This window comes from Hylobates moloch, unplaced genomic scaffold (genome assembly GCF_009828535.3).
Source record: "Hylobates moloch isolate HMO894 unplaced genomic scaffold, HMol_V3 SCAFFOLD_1, whole genome shotgun sequence".
Lineage (NCBI taxonomy): Eukaryota > Metazoa > Chordata > Mammalia > Primates > Hylobatidae > Hylobates > Hylobates moloch.
Window position 1 is genome coordinate 83,024,199 of NW_026652276.1, and position 15,254 is coordinate 83,039,452.

At 38.8% G+C, this 15,254-nt stretch overlaps 1 protein-coding gene across 3 annotated transcripts in view; it reads left to right on the forward strand.

The window, feature by feature from the left end:
• The window catches only part of BAZ2B (bromodomain adjacent to zinc finger domain 2B), a 385,701-nt gene that overhangs the window by 69,659 nt on the left and 300,788 nt on the right, over positions 1-15,254 (forward strand). Inside the window, exon 1 of one of the 3 annotated variants that reach the window (XM_058441742.1) lies at positions 8,882-8,936. The exons of the other annotated variants lie outside the window; for them this stretch is intronic. The gene's annotated coding sequence lies outside the window, so the exon portion shown is untranslated. Of the gene's footprint in view, positions 1-8,881; positions 8,937-15,254 lie in introns of those variants that run through there. 3 annotated transcript variants of the gene reach the window in all.

Genomic DNA, 15,254 nt, shown 5'->3' on the forward strand with positions numbered 1-15,254 from the left:
CTCATGAGGTATGGCTTATTTACATAGGCGTGCAAAAATATTAATTTACCATATAGGCTTCCTTGAGTTAACTTGTGTGTATCCTTGAGCCTATGCACTGTGTACAACTACTAAAGCTACAAAATTAACTTTCTAACTTTTTCTAAGGAATCTGAGCTAGGACATTTAAAAATTATTGATGTTTCCTCTCCTCAGGCTAGAAAGCAAGCCTGGGACATTCTACCAGGTTATACCTACTATAGTACCCCCAATTATCCCTCAGATTTCTTTCTTTCTTTTTTTTTGTTTGAGAAGGAGTCTCACTCTGTCGCCCAGGCTGGAGTGCAGTGGCATGATCTGAGCTCACTGCAACCTCCGCCTCACGGGTTGACGCCATTCTCCTGCCTCAGCCTCCCGAGTAGCTGGGACTACAGCCTCCTGCTACCACGCCCGGCTAATTTTTTGTATTTTTAGTAGAGATGGGGTTTCACCGTGTTAGCCAGGATGGCCTCGATCTCCTGACCTCGTGATCCGCCTGCCTCAGCCTCCCAGACTGCTGGGATTACAGGTGTGAGCCACCATGCCAGGCCTCAGATTTCTTTTTTTCTTTTTTCTTTTTTTTTTTTTTTTTTTTTTTTGAGACAGAGTTTCCCTCTTGTTGCCCAGGCTGGAGTGCAATGGCGCAATGTCGGCTCACAGCAAACGCTACCTCCCAGGTTCAAGCGATTCTCCTGCCTCAGCCTCCTGAGTAGCTGGGATTACAGGCATGCACCACCACACCCGGCTAAATTTGTATTTTTAGTAGAGATGGGGTTTCTCCATGTTGGTCAGGCTGGTCTCGAACTCCCAGCCTCAGATAATCCGCCTGCCTCAGCTTCCCAAAGTGCTGGGATTACAGGCTTGAGCCACCGCACTCAGCAATCCCTCAGATTTCTTAAGTTTGTGGCCTGCTGGGAAGTGATCTTCCTTATCACCTAAAAGGCTGAGCCCCTGTAAGACAGGGACCAAGCCAGTTTTCCAGGGAGGGCTCGTAAAGTCAACATTAGTTCCTTAAAAGTAACTTGTTATACCTGTTTAAGTGAGCATCGTTCTCAAATATGACACTCTAGGTAAAACGTCAGTTGCTCAATAGGTGGAGTAGCTGGGATTACAGGCGTGTGCCACCAAGCCCAGGTAATTTTTGTATTTTTAGTAGAGATGGGGTTTTGCCGTGTTGGCCAGGCTGGTCCTCAAGTGATCCTCCCTCCCTGGCATCCCAAAGTGCTAGAATTACAGGCATGAGCCACCACACCCAGTTAACAGCTATATTTTATTTATTTATTTATTTATTTATTTATTTATTTATTTATTTATTTATTTATTTATTTATGAGACAGAGTTTCACTTTTGCCACCACACCCAGGTAACAGCTATATTTTATTTATTTATTTATTTTTGTGACAGAGTCTCACTCTTGTCTCCCTGGCTGGAATGCAGTGGCTCAATCTTGGCTCACTGCAACCTCTGCCTCCCAGGTTCAAGCGATTCTCCTCCCTCAGCCTCCCGAGTAGCTGGGATTACAGGTGCCTGGCTAATTTTTGTATTTTTAGTAGAGACAAGGCTTCACCATGTTAGCCAGGCTGGTCTGTTTGGCCAGGCTGGTCTCAAACTCCTCTTGTAATCTACCCACCTGGGCTTCCCAAAGTGTTGGGATTACAGGTGTGAGCCACCACACCCGCCCATAATTATTTCTTGAGTTTTTGATCAGTATTTCCCCCAAGAGTAAAATTATAATGGACAGTAAAGACATTGACACATTCCTAGGGATTTCTCATAAAACGTAAGTTTTCTGAAATATTTGTGCTAATAACATGTTATCTATATAATCTTAACTTAGGAAAAGCTAAATATCTCTTTTGATTTGACACTGTTCCCATGCAATTCTTATGAGAATAACATATCAAGTAAACCCAATTCTTTCCAGCAGCTCTTTTTTTATGAGGTGAAAGAATAAGTCGGCCAGGCGCAGTGGCTCACGCCTGTAGTACTAGCACTTTGGGAGGCTGAATCACAAGATCGGGAGTTCAAGACCAGCCTGGCCAATATGGTGAAACCCTGTCTCAACTGAAAATACAAAAATGAGCTGGGTGTGATGGCGGGTGCCTGTAGTACCAGCTACTCGGGAGGCCGAGGCAGGACAATCGCTTGAACCCGGGAGGCATAGATTGCAATGAGTGGAGATCGTGCCACTGCGTCCAGCCTAGGTGACAGAGCGAGACTCCGTCTCAGAAAAAAAAAAAAAGAATAGGTCTATGTGGTCTTATTGAGGCACTCTGCAAAATCTCAAAGATAGTTTAGTGTATTTAGTGTATTGTGAAAGTCTTATTTTATTTTTCTATATTTAGGATCTGATTTGGGGAATGCAAATAGAGAGTTGTTAGGATATTTGGGGTTTGATTATCTTGAGATAGAGTCATGGCTGCCTGAGAAACAAGCTTTGGTTACTTAATCAAAGTAACAATAAAAATGCACATAGAAGGGAAAACCTGGCTGGAGGAGGTGGCTCACTCCTGTAATCCCATCACTTTGGGAGGCCAAGGCGGGCAGATCACCTGAGGGTGTGGTGGCACATGCCTGAAATCCCAGCTACTTGGGATGCTGAGGCAGGAGATCGCTTGAACCTGGAAGGCGAAGGTTGCAGTGAGCTGACATCACGTCACTGCACTCCAGCCTGGGCAACGGAGCAAGACTCCATCTAAAAAAAATTTAAAAAGGTAAGACCTTACCTGTTTCATACCTGAGGAGGAACCTATTCATTTTTGTTTCTTTAGATGATCAAGGACATAATGAAAACATAAGCACAGAAAATTATTCTGTTAGGATACAGAATTTCTGCTATTTAGGCACTTTACACAGAAGGTATAGAATAGCCTTTCACATTGAAGATGAAGGAATTAACTAGTATTCTAAGGAAACAAGTCCATCAATGTTGAGTGAAATTTTCTAAAATTTAAAATGTTTCGAACATTTTAATACTCAAATTAGCAAGAAAAAAACAATCCAATCAAAAAGGAGGCTAAGGACATGAGGAGACAATTCTCAAAAGAAGATATACAAGTGGCCAACAAACATGAAAAAATGCTCAACATCACTATTGATCAGGGAAATGCAAATCAAAACCACAGTGCAATACCACCTTACTCATGCAAGAATGGCCATAATCAAAAAGCCAAAAAATAATAGATGTTGGCATGGATGCGGTGAACAGTGAACACTTCTACACTGTTGGTAGGAATGTAAACTAGTACAACCACTATGGAAAACAGTGTGGAGATTCCTTATACAACTAAAAGTAGAACAACCATTTGATCCAACAATCCCACTACTGAGTATCTACCCAGAGGAAAAGAAGTCATTATATGAAAAAGATATGAATTAATGGCATTTGCAGCAACTTGGATAAGATTGGAGACTATTATTCTAAGTGAAGTAACCCAGGAATGGAAAACCAAACATCGTATGTTCTCACTCATAAGTGGGAGCTAAGCTATGATATGAGGATGCAAAGGCATAAGAATGACACAGTGGACTTTGGGGATTCAGGGGGAAAGGGTGGGAAGGGAGGCTGAGGGATAAAAGATTACAAATTGTGTGCAGTGTATACTGCTCAGGTGTTGGGTGCACCAAAATCTCACAGATCACCACTCATGTAACCAGACCTCACCTGTTCCCCAATACCCTATGGAAATAAATTAAAAAATAGAAAAAAAATAAATAAATGGAGGAAAAAACAAAAATAAAATGTTTGGTAGCTTCTTTTCTATGTTAGCTGTTATAAATCAAGACAAATTTACTTTCTAGGTTAGGTCCTTTGTTGTCTTTTATATTCTTGAACAAACTTTAGGGCAATGCTTCTCTCTAACAGGATCTGTGGTGTCACACATATTTTTATAAAAATACTAAAATTTGCTGATATGCAATATGTTAATCATTGTTGTCTTCAAATGAAACAGTAAATAAGTGCTTAAAATATTTCTGAGTCTTAATTTCCAATATGGTAAACATCAAGAGTTACAACCTATGTAAAATAAAAACTCTTTTGGAGTCTTCAACAAGTCCTAAGAGTGTAAAGAGGCCAGGAGACCAAAATGCATAAGAATCCTTTCTTAGGACAATACTACTCCTTTTCCTTGAAAATAAATGCACATACCGAGCTGTGATTCCGTGTCATTGTTACTCCTGGTATAGTCTGTTAAAAGAAAGACTTCAGCCAAATTTATTTAAGTGTTTAATTGAGCAAAGAACAATTCACGAATCAAGCAGCCTCCCGAGCCAGAGTAGGCTCAGAGACTCCAGCATAGCCAAGTGGTGGAAGAAGATTTATGGACAGAAAAAGGAAGTGACATACAGAAAACAGAAGTGAGGTACAGAAATAGCTGGGTTGGTTACAGCTTGGTATTTGCCTTAGTTAAACACAGTTGGAACAGTTGGCCACATTTGATTTGCCAAAACTGGGTGACTGGCACAAGAGTGGGCTATGGACTGTTTGTACCTCCACTCGTTAGAGATATAGTTCAGAATGTACAGAGAAACCTCTAGGCTGAACTTAACATATGTAAAGAGGCAGCTTTAGGCTAAACTTATGTAACAAATTTCAACGAATCATACTAATCGTAACTTTTAGTCGAAGTGACTAATTTCTGTTTTACAGAGAAAAGTTGGAGGTGAATAATTGAGAACTGTGTCATATACCAGCATTTTAGCAGAGTAGTAGAATTCATGAGCACACACAATACCACTTTTTACAGCACACATACCTCTTTTTCACCTCTTAAAGTGGCAAAAATTGACACATCCACTAACATGACCTAAAACAGCTTGTCGTTAGTATATAAAAACAAGAAACAAAAGTGTATGTTTAGCCTGTAATGCCAGCACTTTGGGAGGCCAAGGTGGGCAGATCACCTGAGGTCAGGAGTTTGAGACCAACCTGACCAACATGGAGAAACCCCGTCTCTACTAAAAGTACAAAATTAGCCAGGTGTGGTGGCGCATGCCTATGATCCCGGCCACTCAGGAGGATGAGGCAGGAGAATCGCTTGAACCCGGGAGGCGGAGGTTGCGGTGAGCCGAGATCATGCCATTGCACTCCAGCCTGGGCAACAAGAGCAAAACTGCGTTTAAAAAAAAAAAAAAAGTATATGTTTAAAAGGATGCATAGTAATCAATGTTTCAGTATTTTACTTAGAAGTTATTACGCATTGAATAATTATTTAATATCAGTCCAAGGTTTTAGGCTACCTAAAGATTTGAAAATTATCTTCAAGCTGCCATGCTACAAAATATACTTACTGTTGAAATATAAATTTGTTGGGCCGTGCCCGGTGGCTTGGGCCTGTAATCCCAGCACTTTGGGAGGCTAAGGCAGGCAAATAGCTTGAGCTTAGGAGTTTGAGACTAGCCTGGGCAATATGGTGAAGCCCTGTCTCTACAAAAACTACAAAAAATTCACTGGGTATGTTGGCATGTGTCTGTAGTCCCAGCTGCTTGGGAGACTGAGCTGGGAGGATCCCTGGAGCCTATGAGGCGGAGGCTGCGGCAAGCCGTAATCACACCACTGCACTCCATCCTGGGCAACGGAGCAAGATTACATGTCAAAAAAAAAATACTGTCAAAATAATGACTCAATTTACTTGAACATGGGAATTTATCTGTTTCATGTTGTAAACTTTAAGGATTAATGCTAGCTTGTCCGATTGGTTAAAACCATAAATTTTTAAAATTTGAATTTATTAAATTAGTCCCATTTGCCAAAGGATTTACCTTTCTTTTGTAAACTTGGGTTCTTAAGATTAAAAACTAAAATACTTAGTTTTTCTAATTACTTTTTTTTTTTTTTTTTGAGATGGAGTCTTGCTCTGTTGCCCAGGCTGGAGTGCAGTGGCGCTATCTCGGCTCACTGCAAGCTCTGCCTCCTGGGTTCACGCCATTTTCCTGCCTCAGCCTCCCAAGTAGCTGGGACTACAGGCACACGCCGCCATGCCTGGCTAATTTTTTTGTATTTTTAGTAGAGACGGGGTTTCACCATGTTAGCCAGGATGGTCTTGATCTCCTGACCTTGTGATTCGCCCGCCTCGGCCTCCCAAAGTGCTGGGATTACAGGCGTGAGCCACCGCGCCCGGCCTACTTTTTGTTTTTTAATGCACATGCAGAATATTAGAAGTTCAGTGTTTTTATTGTCTGAGAATTTAGTTCAAAGAGAATTGAAAGGCCTGGAAATGGATAGTGGTGGAGTTTGCACAATGTTGTGAATGAACTTAATGCCAGCTAATTGTACACTTAAAAATGGTTAAAGAATGTGCCCACTCTCTAATCTCTAAAGCAAAGCAGGGACAGGCCTGGTTAGTACTTGGATAGGAGAATGTAGGCTTTTTAAAACACTGGCAAAAATGGCAAATTTTATATTACAGTAGTCCCTGCCTTGTCCCCGAGGAGATACGTTCCAAGACACTCAGTGGATGCTGCCCAACCCCCAGTGGATGACTATGTTTTGTCAATCTAATAACTAGACAACTATTAGGTGACTAACAGGCAGGTAGCGTTTATAGAGTGGATATGCTGGACAAAGGGATGATTTGTGTCCCAGGCAGGATGGAGGGGGAAGGCATGAAATTTCATCATGCTACTCAAAATGGCACACAATTTAAAACTTGTGAATTGTTGATTCCTAAAATTTTCTTTTTAATATTTTTGGACGTTGGCCAACTGCTCGTAACTGAAGCCTCACAGTGAAAATGTGGATAAGTGGGGGCTACTGGTGTGTGTATTTTACCATGAAAACCCCCAAAATAAAAAGGATAGTGAAAGGGACGGATAACTTGGTATGATGCCCTAGATAGGACATAATCTTTTTTTTCCCTTTGTTAAAGTCTTCCATAATTTTTCCTCGCAGGAACATTATCCTAAGAGGGGTAAGATTTCAACTGATGGAATACGTAGAAGTACATTCCAGATTCTACAAAGATAAAACACAGAGATTTGGCCAAAGTTTGCATGATCACTGAGGAAAATAATGATAGATTTAAAGGTGGAAATACAAATTTTGGTCATACTCTTTGTTCTCTGATGGTACAGATTAGCATATATGTTTTATTAAGTGAACATGTATTTTCTTTTTATTACTTTAGCGGTCATATGGAGTTGGGGGCTTAAATTTTTGTTTCCCTTAGTGGTAGAGTAAGCCCATTTGGCATGAGTTTTGGCCAAACTGCATCACAAATCTTAAGGCTTTGCTTCATCATTTATTTACTAAGTATCTTCTCCAGGCAAGGAACTCAGTGTTGGGGTGAGAGGGAATAAAGAGATGAATAAGAGACTTTATCAATTTATCTAATTCTGTTTAGCAAATATTTCAAAACTTAACAGGGTAAAACGTATTTGTTATTGGAGTTTCTGTAGCTCAGGAATCTGGTAGTGGCTTAGTTGGGTGGTTTTGGCTTAAGATCTCTCAAGAGGTGACTGTCACGCTGTCAGTTGGGGCAGCAGTCATTGCAAGGCTCAACTGGGGCTAGAAGATCTGCTTCCAAGCTCATATAGTCCTTGGCACGCCTTTTTTCCTTGTCCCTGTTCTGTTGGTGGGAGGCCTTAGTTCTTGATCACATGGTCATTTCCATGGTGCTGTGTCTGACATGGCAGCTTGCTTCCACCAAAGTGAGTGGATGAGAGTTGAGAGAGAGACAGAGTCTCTTTTTAGAATAAGAATGTTGTGAAAAAGGAAAGAAGATAATATGAATATAGAGCAACTTGAAAAAGAACAAGCAGTTTAAAAGTCTATTAAAGTCATGATATTGGGCCAGGTGCAGTGGCTCACGCCTGTAATCCCAGCACTGGGAAGCTGAGGCGGGAGAATGGCCTGAGCCTAGGAGTTCAAGACCAGCCTAGGCAATATAGCAAGACCCTGTCTCTAAAAATAAATAAATAATTAAAATTCATGATATTGAATATTTACAGACTTAACATGATCCCAGAATTACTTAGTAAATCTACGGAAGAAACTTCCATTCCAGACACATTGTATGTAATTTATTGATACGCAGTATATCTATATGAAAGATTCATATTAACAGATGGGTTTATTTCTTTTTTTTTTTTCTTTTTCTTTGTTTTTTTGTTTGTTTGAGACAGGGTCTCACTCTGTTGCCCAGGCTGGAGTTTGGTGGTGCACACATGACTCATTGCAGCCTCAACCTCCCAGGCTCAACAGATCCTCACGCCTCAACCTCCTGAGTAGCTGGGAATACAGGCACCCACCATCATGCCTGGCTAATTTAAAAAATTTTTGTAGAGATAGCGTCTTGCCTTGTCGCCCAGCCTCGTCTCGAGCTTAAATGTAGCTGCTTTGCTTAGCTTAAAGGGCCATGTTAGAATCAATTATTTTAAAGAAAGTAAGGGTTTAAAGTAAATTCCTAACTAGGATCACAAAATATGATAGAATATTTTTTAAAAAGCATTACTTCAAGTACTGTGATTTTTGCTGGAAAATGAATCTGGACATTTAGTGATTTCTGGGTTTTGTTTTTTGAGTTTTGGGCCACCCATGGTAGGAGTGCAATCAAATTTCTAGAAAAGTTATCAGTAAAATTTAAATATGTTTTCATGAAAACAATCAAGGAAAAAATATTGGAATGGCAAGGTCCTCCCTTTGAGTATTTTTAAGGTTGTATGAACTGTAATTTCCTTCTTTTTATATTTTCGATTATTTTCTTAAAATTAAATTACTGTATATGCCATTCAATACTTTGACTTTCCCCACTTAGCTGTTATCTTAAAGTGTTCCTTGTGTTTTCCTTATCCTACCTTTGTTGCCATAGAAACAGAAGTAGACTGGGGAACTGGCAAGAAACCCAGCAACTGAAATTAATGAGATAACTCTTCACCTGTAGTTGCCATGTCCCATTACAACTCCTATTTTAATGGAAGTAAGTGTGTAATGGAAGCCTGCTGATCAGAAAAAAAAGTCTGGAACTTAATTTTCATTTGCTTCAGAGTTGTTCATTTGCCTAGAAAGCTTTTAGGAAAGAGCTTTTTTAATAGTTGGAAAAGAACTGTTCATTTCTGTGTAATGGTTATACTTTTAAATGTTTATAATGTGATTTTTATTCATAGGTAGTAACATCTACAAAAGTTTTAGGCAATGAGATTTGATACTATTTCATGTCAGCCCACTGTGGACAAAATGTTTTCACAGATAACTACTTAAGTGAACCTAGAAACAGAGACATAGATCTTATACTCTGATTAGAATGCATTAAAATACTATTAAATGTAAGCAGATTTAATGTTATATGTTTATCAGCTCAAGAAATGTTTAAAAAATAAAATTTTGAATGTAAAAATGATTTTTAAAGGCTAGTTAGAAGCCTTTTAAAAGTGCTGTTTTACACTTTTTATTTTCCTCTTGAAACATAAATAAATCTGATAAAGTCCAGATTGTAAGTAGAAGAACTACTAGAGATTGCTAAAAATTTGCTTCTTTCCATTCCACCGTGCCCCACCCCCATTTTTGCAATTAGGGAATAGCACACCGTTTTGGAATTATTTTGCTTTAGGACCCTGAGTTAAAGCGTCTTTTCACTGATTGTTGCCTTTAAAATTTTTAATTCTTATATCCAATCTGTTCCTTTATTTATTTATTTATTTATTTTGAGTCGGAGTTTCGCTCTTTCTCCCAGGCTGGAGTGAAGTGGCACGATCTTGGCTCGCTGCAACCTCCGCTCCCCGGGTTCAAGCAATTCTCCTACCTCAGCCTCTCTAGTAAGCTGAGATTATAGGCGCCCACCACCATGCCTGGCTAATTTTTTGTATTTTTAGTAGAGATGGGGTTTCACCATGTTGGCCAGGCTGGTCTTGAACTCCTGACCTCAGGTGATCCACCCACCTTGGCCTCCCAAAGTGCTAGGATTACAGGCGTGAGCCACCGCACCTGGCCTATTTTTGAGGGGTTTTTACTTTTTTTTTTTTTTTGAGTGGAAGATTAACAATAGCCAGTTCTTGCTGGTTTTTTTTTTTGAGATGGAGTCTTGCTCTTGTTGCCCAGGCTGGAGTACAGTGGTGTGATCTTGGCTCACTGCAGCCTCTGCCTCCCAGGTTCAAGCGATTCTCCTGCCTCAGCCTCCCAAGTAACTGGGATTACAGGTGCCTGCTAGCATGCCTGGCTAATTTTTGTATTTTTAGTAGAGATGGGGTTTCACCACATTGGCCAGGCTGGTCTCAAACTCCTGACCTCAAATGATCTGCCTGCCTCGGCCTGCCAAAGTGCTGGGATCACAGGCGTGAACCATCGGGCCCAGCCTTGCTGAGTATCCTTAAATCTGGTTGACTTAAAGGTTTGGGAAATTCTTCTTAGACTGCATTATTTTAGACTCAGGTCTTATATATTGATGGTCTTAGAACTATTTTGTGTTTCCGATCAGTAAAAATGTTTTGCAGCATGGATCACCAGTATATGCATATTTGTTTATGGATTATATACATTTACTAATATTCTAGTATTTTATGTCAGATATACACTAATAAATATAAATGAAATAGGATGAGATAAAGATTATATAAACAGTGTCTTCAGATATTTTGCTAATTGTGAATGCTTTATATTCTTATTAGCCAGTTTCTCAAAGTGAATTAGAAACTAAGGCGATTGTTAACAATAATAAATACTGTAACTCAAATAGTTTCTTCTTAAATTTATAGTTATTTTTTGACTGAGATAATCATTTTTCCTCACAGTGTGGCTGATAACTAGCAGCAAAAGCATCAGCTTTGGCACTTCGTGTTATTTCTTGTGATTCTGTTAACTAGTATTATGTTTAATCCATTTTTTTTTTTTTTGGAAGGAATCTTTTTAAAGCCCCCTCATTTTTTATGAAAGTTGGCTTAGAATAGTATAATTTATAAATCTACTTCATTATAGACCCATAAATTATGATTCTCAGCAGTGTGAGTAAGGATACCACTGTGAGCTCCTCTACAATGTGGAATTCACACTCTTCCTGCCAGGTAGCTTGCCATAAAAAGCCTAATATTCAGTCCTATGAGTGGCAGCAGTCTTCATCCATGTGTTAAATATTAGTAGTTAGCAAATTTTTCTCGTTCTCTTAATAAAAGTTAGATTCTTTATGATTTCTTCCCACATTTTAAAAGATCATCTTGAATATCCTACTTTTGAAGAAATTAGTTTGTTTAATTTTGGCATCTGCATGTAGACTTTAGATGCCATATTTTCTTTCTGGTCCTTACTGCTTCAGCCTGCCTTTAGTCTTTTTGCTTATGTATATCTCCCTAAGGTAGAGTCACTGACTATATAAAATGTGTTCCCAGTATTTGAGGAAATAATTTCATACTACAATTTTAATTTTACTTACATTTTGTTTTTGTTTTAGAGATGCATGGCGAGTATTCTCTGTGGAATATATGATTTATTTGTAAATAAAGTCAAAAAGAGCCAAAAAGCTAAGGAGTGGGGTGGCGGGGGGGTCTCACCTCAGGGGCTGCTTATTCACCTAGGGAGCATTTTCAATGTGTTGTATGTTTTGGTTTGTCATAATGACTAAACTGAGCTATTGACATTGAGGCTGCAGGGCCAGCAGTGCTAAACATCTGCAAAGTTTGGGATGGACCCTCCCCAGTGAAGAATTGTCTTCATTGGGGAAATAATGGACTATGGTCATATTTAAGAGGGGTGTGTGTGTGTGTGTGTGTGTGTGCGTGTGTGTGTATGTGTGTCAAGATCTTACTCTCTTGCCCAGGCTGGAGTGCAGTGACCAATCATAGCCCACTGCAGCCTCCAACTCCTGGGCTTAAGTGATTCTCTCACCTCGGCCTCCCAAAGTGTTGAGATTACAGGCATGAACTACTACACCCAGCCTATTTTGGAGTTATTGTTGGCTGAGATGATTCACCATTAATTCATAAATATATCTTATATTGTAGATTAAAATTAAGGCTCATTTAAATATGGTTATATAATGGTAAGGTGTTGTCACATTTTGTTTCATTTGGCAAGCAGGGCTTTTTTTTTTCTTTTGATCCACGGTCTTGGTCTGTCACCCAGGCTGAAGTGCAATGGTACAATTGCTGAAGTGCAATGGTACAATCGTAGCTCACTGCAGCCTCAAACTCTAGACTCAAGCTATCCTTCTGCCTTAGCCTCCCGAGTAGCTGGGACTACAGACACATGCCACCGTGTTTGGCTAATATGTGTAATTTTTAGTAGAGACCGGGTCTCAACTGTGTTGCCCAGGCTGATCTTAACACTCCAGGGCTCAAGCAGTGCGCTCACATTGGCCTCCCAAAGTGTTGGTATTACAGGCGTTACCCACTGCTCCTGGCCATTTTTTGTTTTTGCTCTTGGTATATTGTATACAATTCATTGCAGCATTGAGCAACTACTGTTGGTAATTCATTTTGCTAGGTGCTGGAACTGCAGAGATGAATAATGCGGTTACTTTTCTTTCTGTTCGCAGACTAGTAGGGGAAAACAGTCACGTAAATAATTACTATATAGTATGATAAGTACATCTGGAGAATTAGATTTAATGTAAAAAGTAGCTCTGAGAGGGGTAAGGTTTTAGGGAGAATTTCACCATTTGAGGGCAAGGACTGCATCTTAAGAGTTACATATTTACAGCACAGCACTGGGCCTTAAACTTGGTAATTTAGTCAGTAAATATTAGCTGGTTAAAAAGTTTAGATTTTAGTGAATTTTTGATGAGTGAATTGAAGTATGTCCAGATGTAAAAAGTGGGAAAGGACAGGCAGGCTTAAAGTTCAGGTAGGCTTAAAGTTCAGGTATTGTAGGAAGTGCTAGCAAATAACATTGGAAGGTGAGGTTTACATAGGCAATTAAGAAAGTTGCGTCGGGCATGGTGGCTCATGCCTGTAATCTCAGCACTTTGGGAGGCCAAGGAGGACGGATCACGAGGTCAGGAGATTGAGACCGTCCTGGCTAACACGGTGAAACCCCGTCTCTACTAAAAATACAAAAAAAATTAGCCGGGCGTGGTGGTGGGTGCCTGTAGTCCCAGCTACTCAGGAGGCTGAGGCAGGAGAATGGCGTGAACCCGGGAGGCGGAGCTTGCAGTGAGCCGAGATTGCGCCACTGCACTCCAGCCTGGGCTACAGAGCAATACTCCGTCTCAAAAAAAAAAAAAGTTGCAGGTGATAGGATATTATTAAAGCTTTTTTTCCCCATTTTTACATTAAGTTATTAAAAAGGGGAAGAGACATGATTAGGTTTAGTGAGGTTTAGGTTTTAGGAAGGTATGTCTATTGGCATTGTGGAAGATGTACTTGAGGGAGGAGAGAAATGTTATTTCTTAGGTAGTGAACTCTTCAGACTTGTAAGATCTTGTAGGATCAAACTGTTAGTGGAAAATCTAAATTTTAGCTTTTATACATCAATTTATTTTTTAGTTTTAGAGTTTATATTATGCAAGCCTAAGTATATTCTATATGGAATAATTTTAATTTTTCAATATGTTTTTAGTTATTCTTTAGTTTTTAAAAAATGTTTTATATTATTTTTAAGTAGGGACAGGATCTCATTTTGTTGCTCAGGTTGTTCTTGAACTCCTAGTCTCAAGCAGTCCTCCTGCCTCAGCCTCCCAAAGTGCTAGGATTTAAGTCTTTTAATGTTCAAGATAAATAATTCATTTATATCAGTAGTGTTTGGATACAGAAGAAAGGTAATAATTATTGGTCTTCCTTAAATTTTTTTTTCTTCAGTAAGAAACTTAGAAGCCTGAAGTTGATAAACTGGTTCAACTGAAAATTTATTTCACTTTTAAGGTAGCTTGGTAGCAAGGTTAGTAGTAATTTATAAGAAAAATTCTAAATTCTATGTAGATTTATTTATTTTTGTTCAGCAGATTTGTATATATAGCCTAGCACTTTCCCTACAAAAAATCAAAACAAAACTGTTTGGGTCACAAAATAAAACAGACATTTTCAAGGGTTAAGTAATAACTTTTAGTCTTGAGATCCTCGCAAATTCTTTTTTGCTGTGTCAGATGTAAAAAATTGTAATTGTAATATCATTACCACAATGTATAGATTGTCAATAAATTAATAGTAAATAGCAATGGGTTCTTAGGTTTAATGTGAAATTTTAAAGTTAAAGCTGATGTTGTAAAATAATTAGTGAAAAAACAATAATCTACTTCTAAGCACATATAAAATGACTGACTTGTACATTCAGATTCTGAGTATGAAATCTGCCTTACTCATATTTAAAGTTTCTGAGTTAGCAATGTAAAGGTGACTTTTGCCAAAAATTTGGCATAAGTAGACACGTAAAGAAAAAAGTAATTTATTTAAGCCAATAATGTTGAAAAGATTAGCTTTAAGCATTTAGGCAGCAAGCAGGTCACAACTGACAAGCGTTCTAATAAGAGAGGAAACTGAAAAACTTGAAAGCAGTCTGGTTGGTGCCATTTAGCATAGGGACAAAGTCCTAGTCATTGAATGAGGGCATCACTATATTACAGTTATAAAACTAACACGTAGGAAATACCTAACTGATTTTATTAAATAATTCTGGGTATCAGACAATTAAGGAGAAAGTAGAAGTCTGTTAACCATTATATTTAGAATATTTCTAGTATGGATGCTTAACATATTTAAAAATGGCTTTTAACCATTATTTGCAAAATTTACAGCAACAGACTTCTTATCCAATGCAATTGGATTTGATAGCTATTCACTTAATCAAAAAGGTCAAAACAGGAAATCATAAAAAATACATATGCATATAAATGTAAACATTTAATACAGTTTTCACATTCATTTGCCATATTTTTTTATGTGTCTCTTGAGGGCCAGACAATATTTTGTCTGTGAAGATGGATCCCCTAATTGTAAATCATTGTGTTTTTTGCAACTACATCCCTAAAACAGAAGTTTCCTATCACATTCTTTGAAGTGGAGCAAGCCACTTTACTCTTACAGCCAATTGTCTTCTTGTCTTCTTGACTTCTCTACCTGCACACTGACGAGGCATCTTAAATTTAACATGTTCAGTGTCAAAAGTTTGACTTTACCACTCCAAGTCTATCCCTATAACAGTCTTCCCCATCTTAGTGACAACTCATTCTTATTGCACATACCAAGAAAATGCTATCTTATTAGTCTGCTCTTGCACTGTTTTAAAGAAATACTTGAGACTGGGTAATTTACAAGAAAAGAGGTTTAATTGGCTCATGGTTCTGCAGGCTGTACAGGAAGTATAGTGGCATCTGCCT